Raw genomic sequence first — 7500 nt, 5'->3', positions numbered from 1 at the left:
CCGTACTGCTTCATCTTCTAGCAGCGTATTGCCGGAGTTCTAGCAGCATATTCCTTATATTATTAGAACAATGTAGCTGAAATAACCAATTATCCCATACGAATGCCACCTGAAAATAATACATGTGATTTAAAAGTAAAAAATTAAAATATAAATTTTTTATTTTATTAATAAGATACGAATAATATAATACAATATCAACATATTGTATTATTTCAACCAATTACATGTTGTTTTATTGACAATGCCCAAAACCGGCATCCCAATATCCGCACAAATCCACAGACATGGTTCGAACGAAAAAAAAAAAAGGGACAGAGGGAATCTCGTTAATCCAAACACGCGCATCGCAAACATATCCGGGGACGATCTACCTAACAGTACAGACCAAAACTGACTCCCGCCGTTTACCCGCACGACCGATAGAACACGATTAGTACACGTCGAAATATAACTCGGAACATTATTTCTCAATAACTCGATAAATACTCATCCGAGCGCTTTCATACTTGATATTTGTCTTCGAAATGCTTTACCACACGATGATCTAATATTTATAATTGTCCGAGTAAGCCGGAAAGATAAGTTTACTCTTGGCGGTCGGAGCAATATTTCTCAAAAACTCGAGCAATACGCGTCCGAGAGCTTTGAAACTCGAGAAATATTGATGACAAGCGGTATCGTGCGTGGATATAACGATTAAAGTCGTGCGGGAGCTCGGAGAGAAAAGTTTACTCTTGGCGGTTGGACTTAGAAAAATTTCGCTCGAGCTCCTTCGCACGGCGATCCGACGCGCCTCGGCGCGCGAACGATTCGTTCGAGCGGCCGAGCAAGCGATGCGCTCCGAACATTATTCTCAGTTTATTCGATAAATACTCATCCGAGCGCTTTCATACTTGATATTTGTCTTCGAAATGCTTTACCACACGATGATCTAATATTTATAATTGTCCGAGTAAGCCGGAAAGATAAGTTTACTCTTGGCGGTCGGAGCAATATTTCACAAAAACTGGAGCAATACGCGTCCGAGAGCTTTGAAACTCGAGAAATATTGATGACAAGCGGTATCGTGCGTGGATATAACGATTAAACTCGTGCGAGAGCTCGGGGAGAAAAGTTTACTCTTGGCGGTTGGACTTAGAAAAATTTCGCTCGAGCTCCTTCGCACGGCGATCCGACGCGCCTCGGCGCGCGAACGATTCGTTCGAGCGGCCGAGCAAGCGATGCGCTCCGAACATTATTCTCAGTTTATTCGATAAATACTCATCCGAGCGCTTTCATACTTGATATTTGTCTTCGAAATGCTTTACCACACGATGATCTAATATTTATAATTGTCCGAGTAAGCCGGAAAGATAAGTTTACTCTTGGCGGTCGGAGCAATATTTCACAAAAACTGGAGCAATACGCGTCCGAGAGCTTTGAAACTCGAGAAATATTGATGACAAGCGGTATCGTGCGTGGATATAACGATTAAACTCGTGCGAGAGCTCGGGGAGAAAAGTTTACTCTTGGCGGTTGGACTTAGAAAAATTTCGCTCGAGCTCCTTCGCACGGCGATCCGACGCGCCTCGGCGCGCGAACGATTCGTTCGAGCGGCCGAGCAAGCGATGCGCTCCGAACATTATTCTCAGTTTATTCGATAAATACTCATCCGAGCGCTTTCATACTTGATATTTGTCTTCCAAATGCTTTACCACACGATGATCTAATATTTATAATTGTCCGAGTAAGCCGGAAAGATAAGTTTACTCTTGGCGGTCGGAGCAATATTTCTCAAAAACTCGAGCAATACGCGTCCGAGAGCTTTGAAACTCGAGAAATATTGATGACAAGCGGTATCGTGCGTGGATATAACGATTAAAGTCGTGCGGGAGCTCGGAGAGAAAAGTTTACTCTTGGCGGTTGGACTTAGAAAAATTTCGCTCGAGCTCCTTCGCACGGCGATCCGACGCGCCTCGGCGCGCGAACGATTCGTTCGAGCGGCCGAGCAAGCGATGCGCTCCGAACATTATTCTCAGTTTATTCGATAAATACTCATCCGAGCGCTTTCATACTTGATATTTGTCTTCGAAATGCTTTACCACACGATGATCTAATATTTATAATTGTCCGAGTAAGCCGGAAAGATAAGTTTACTCTTGGCGGTCGGAGCAATATTTCACAAAAACTGGAGCAATACGCGTCCGAGAGCTTTGAAACTCGAGAAATATTGATGACAAGCGGTATCGTGCGTGGATATAACGATTAAACTCGTGCGAGAGCTCGGGGAGAAAAGTTTACTCTTGGCGGTTGGACTTAGAAAAATTTCGCTCGAGCTCCTTCGCACGGCGATCCGACGCGCCTCGGCGCGCGAACGATTCGTTCGAGCGGCCGAGCAAGCGATGCGCTCCGAACATTATTCTCAGTTTATTCGATAAATACTCATCCGAGCGCTTTCATACTTGATATTTGTCTTCCAAATGCTTTACCACACGATGATCTAATATTTATAATTGTCCGAGTAAGCCGGAAAGATAAGTTTACTCTTGGCGGTCGGAGCAATATTTCTCAAAAACTCGAGCAATACGCGTCCGAGAGCTTTGAAACTCGAGAAATATTGATGACAAGCGGTATCGTGCGTGGATATAACGATTAAAGTCGTGCGGGAGCTCGGAGAGAAAAGTTTACTCTTGGCGGTTGGACTTAGAAAAATTTCGCTCGAGCTCCTTCGCACGGCGATCCGACGCGCCTCGGCGCGCGAACGATTCGTTCGAGCGGCCGAGCAAGCGATGCGCTCCGAACATTATTCTCAGTTTATTCGATAAATACTCATCCGAGCGCTTTCATACTTGATATTTGTCTTCGAAATGCTTTACCACACGATGATCTAATATTTATAATTGTCCGAGTAAGCCGGAAAGATAAGTTTACTCTTGGCGGTCGGAGCAATATTTCACAAAAACTGGAGCAATACGCGTCCGAGAGCTTTGAAACTCGAGAAATATTGATGACAAGCGGTATCGTGCGTGGATATAACGATTAAACTCGTGCGAGAGCTCGGGGAGAAAAGTTTACTCTTGGCGGTTGGACTTAGAAAAATTTCGCTCGAGCTCCTTCGCACGGCGATCCGACGCGCCTCGGCGCGCGAACGATTCGTTCGAGCGGCCGAGCAAGCGATGCGCTCCGAACATTATTCTCAGTTTATTCGATAAATACTCATCCGAGCGCTTTCATACTTGATATTTGTCTTCCAAATGCTTTACCACACGATGATCTAATATTTATAATTGTCCGAGTAAGCCGGAAAGATAAGTTTACTCTTGGCGGTCGGAGCAATATTTCTCAAAAACTCGAGCAATACGCGTCCGAGAGCTTTGAAACTCGAGAAATATTGATGACAAGCGGTATCGTGCGTGGATATAACGATTAAAGTCGTGCGGGAGCTCGGAGAGAAAAGTTTACTCTTGGCGGTTGGACTTAGAAAAATTTCGCTCGAGCTCCTTCGCAGGGCGATCCGACGCGCCTCGGCGCGCGAACGATTCGTTCGAGCGGCCGAGCAAGCGATGCGCTCCGAACATTATTCTCAGTTTATTCGATAAATACTCATCCGAGCGCTTTCATACTTGATATTTGTCTTCGAAATGCTTTACCACACGATGATCTAATATTTATAATTGTCCGAGTAAGCCGGAAAGATAAGTTTACTCTTGGCGGTCGGAGCAATATTTCACAAAAACTGGAGCAATACGCGTCCGAGAGCTTTGAAACTCGAGAAATATTGATGACAAGCGGTATCGTGCGTGGATATAACGATTAAACTCGTGCGAGAGCTCGGGGAGAAAAGTTTACTCTTGGCGGTTGGACTTAGAAAAATTTCGCTCGAGCTCCTTCGCACGGCGATCCGACGCGCCTCGGCGCGCGAACGATTCGTTCGAGCGGCCGAGCAAGCGATGCGCTCCGAACATTATTCTCAGTTTATTCGATAAATACTCATCCGAGCGCTTTCATACTTGATATTTGTCTTCGAAATGCTTTACCACACGATGATCTAATATTTATAACGGTCTGGGAACGCTAGGAAGAAAGTTTACTCTTGGCGGTTGGACTTAGAAAAATTTCGCTCGGTCGGAGTTGCTCGCAATGCGCCCGGAACATTATTCTGAGTTTATTCGATAAATATTCATCCTAGAGCTTTGATACTTGATATTTATTGTTAGAATGCGTTATTATACAATGATCTAATATTTATAATGGTCTGGGAACGCTAGGAAAAAAGTTTACTCTTGGCGGTTGGACTTAGAAAAATTTCGCTTCGGTCGGAGTTGCTCGCAATGCGCCCGGAACATTATTCTGAGTTTATTCGATAAATATTCATCCTAGAGCTTTGATACTTGATATTTATTGTTAGAATGCGTTATTATACAATGATCTAATATTTATAATGGTCTGGGAACGCTAGGAAAAAAGTTTACTCTTGGCGGTTGGACTTAGAAAAATTTCGCTCGGTCGGAGTTGCTCGCAATGCGCCCGGAACATTATTCTGAGTATATTCGATAAATATTCATCCTAGAGCTTTGATACTTGATATTTATTGTTAGAATGCGTTATTATACAATGATCTAATATTTATAATGGTCTGGGAACGCTAGGAAAAAAGTTTACTCTTGGCGGTTGGACTTAGAAAAATTTCGCTTCGGTCGGAGTTGCTCGCAATGCGCCCGGAACATTATTCTGAGTTTATTCGATAAATATTCATCCTAGAGCTTTGATACTTGATATTTATTGTTAGAATGCGTTATTATACAATGATCTAATATTTATAATGGTCTGGGAACGCTAGGAAAAAAGTTTACTCTTGGCGGTTGGACTTAGAAAAATTTCGCTCGGTCGGAGTTGCTCGCAATGCGCCCGGAACATTATTCTGAGTTTATTCGATAAATATTCATCCTAAAGCTTTGATACTTGATATTTATTGTTAGAATGCGTTATTATACAATGATCTAATATTTATAATGGTCTGGGAACGCTAGGAAAAAAGTTTACTCTTGGCGGTTGGACTTAGAAAAATTTCGCTCGGTCGGAGTTGCTCGCAATGCGCCCGGAACATTATTCTGAGTTTATTCGATAAATATTCATCCTAAAGCTTTGATACTTGATATTTATTGTTAGAATGCGTTATTATACAATGATCTAATATTTATAATGGTCTGGGAACGCTAGGAAAAAAGTTTACTCTTGGCGGTTGGACTTAGAAAAATTTCGCTCGGTCGGAGTTGCTCGCAATGCGCCCGGAACATTATTCTGAGTTTATTCGATAAATATTCATCCTAAAGCTTTGATACTTGATATTTATTGTTAGAATGCGTTATTATACAATGATCTAATATTTATAATGGTCTGGGAACGCTAGGAAAAAAGTTTACTCTTGGCGGTTGGACTTAGAAAAATTTCGCTCGGTCGGAGTTGCTCGCAATGCGCCCGGAACATTATTCTGAGTTTATTCGATAAATATTCATCCTAAAGCTTTGATACTTGATATTTATTGTTAGAATGCGTTATTATACAATGATCTAATATTTATAATGGTCTGGGAACGCTAGGAAAAAAGTTTACTCTTGGCGGTTGGACTTAGAAAAATTTCGCTCGGTCGGAGTTGCTCGCAATGCGCCCGGAACATTATTCTGAGTTTATTCGATAAATATTCATCCTAAAGCTTTGATACTTGATATTTATTGTTAGAATGCGTTATTATACAATGATCTAATATTTATAATGGTCTGGGAACGCTAGGAAAAAAGTTTACTCTTGGCGGTTGGACTTAGAAAAATTTCGCTTCGGTCGGAGTTGCTCGCAATGCGCCCGGAACATTATTCTGAGTTTATTCGATAAATATTCATCCTAGAGCTTTGATACTTGATATTTATTGTTAGAATGCGTTATTATACAATGATCTAATATTTATAATGGTCTGGGAACGCTAGGAAAAAAGTTTACTCTTGGCGGTTGGACTTAGAAAAATTTCGCTCGGTCGGAGTTGCTCGCAATGCGCCCGGAACATTATTCTGAGTTTATTCGATAAATATTCATCCTAAAGCTTTGATACTTGATATTTATTGTTAGAATGCGTTATTATACAATGATCTAATATTTATAATGGTCTGGGAACGCTAGGAAAAAAGTTTACTCTTGGCGGTTGGACTTAGAAAAATTTCGCTCGGTCGGAGTTGCTCGCAATGCGCCCGGAACATTATTCTGAGTTTATTCGATAAATATTCATCCTAAAGCTTTGATACTTGATATTTATTGTTAGAATGCGTTATTATACAATGATCTAATATTTATAATGGTCTGGGAACGCTAGGAAAAAAGTTTACTCTTGGCGGTTGGACTTAGAAAAATTTCGCTCGGTCGGAGTTGCTCGCAATGCGCCCGGAACATTATTCTGAGTTTATTCGATAAATATTCATCCTAAAGCTTTGATACTTGATATTTATTGTTAGAATGCGTTATTATACAATGATCTAATATTTATAATGGTCTGGGAACGCTAGGAAAAAAGTTTACTCTTGGCGGTTGGACTTAGAAAAATTTCGCTCGGTCGGAGTTGCTCGCAATGCGCCCGGAACATTATTCTGAGTTTATTCGATAAATATTCATCCTAAAGCTTTGATACTTGATATTTATTGTTAGAATGCGTTATTATACAATGATCTAATATTTATAATGGTCTGGGAACGCTAGGAAAAAAGTTTACTCTTGGCGGTTGGACTTAGAAAAATTTCGCTCGGTCGGAGTTGCTCGCAATGCGCCCGGAACATTATTCTGAGTTTATTCGATAAATATTCATCCTAAAGCTTTGATACTTGATATTTATTGTTAGAATGCGTTATTATACAATGATCTAATATTTATAATGGTCTGGGAACGCTAGGAAAAAAGTTTACTCTTGGCGGTTGGACTTAGAAAAATTTCGCTTCGGTCGGAGTTGCTCGCAATGCGCCCGGAACATTATTCTGAGTTTATTCGATAAATATTCATCCTAGAGCTTTGATACTTGATATTTATTGTTAGAATGCGTTATTATACAATGATCTAATATTTATAATGGTCTGGGAACGCTAGGAAAAAAGTTTACTCTTGGCGGTTGGACTTAGAAAAATTTCGCTTCGGTCGGAGTTGCTCGTAATGCGCCTGGAACATTATTCTGAGTTTATTCGATAAATATTCAGCCTAGAGCTTTGATACTTGATATTTATTGTTAGAATGCGTTATTATACAATGATCTAATATTTATAATGGTCTGGGAACGCTAGGAAAAAAGTTTACTCTTGGCGGTTGGACTTAGAAAAATTTCACTTCGGTCGGAGTTGCACGCAATGCGCCCGGAACATTATTCTGAGTTTATTCGATAAATATTCATCCTAGAGCTTTGATACTTGATATTTATTGTTAGAATGCTTTATTATACAATGATCTAATATTTATAATGGTCTAGATACGATAGAAAGATAAGTTTAC

Source organism: Lasioglossum baleicum, unplaced genomic scaffold, assembly GCF_051020765.1.
Source record: "Lasioglossum baleicum unplaced genomic scaffold, iyLasBale1 scaffold0055, whole genome shotgun sequence".
Lineage (NCBI taxonomy): Eukaryota > Metazoa > Arthropoda > Insecta > Hymenoptera > Halictidae > Lasioglossum > Lasioglossum baleicum.
This window is presented reverse-complemented; position numbering follows the sequence as displayed.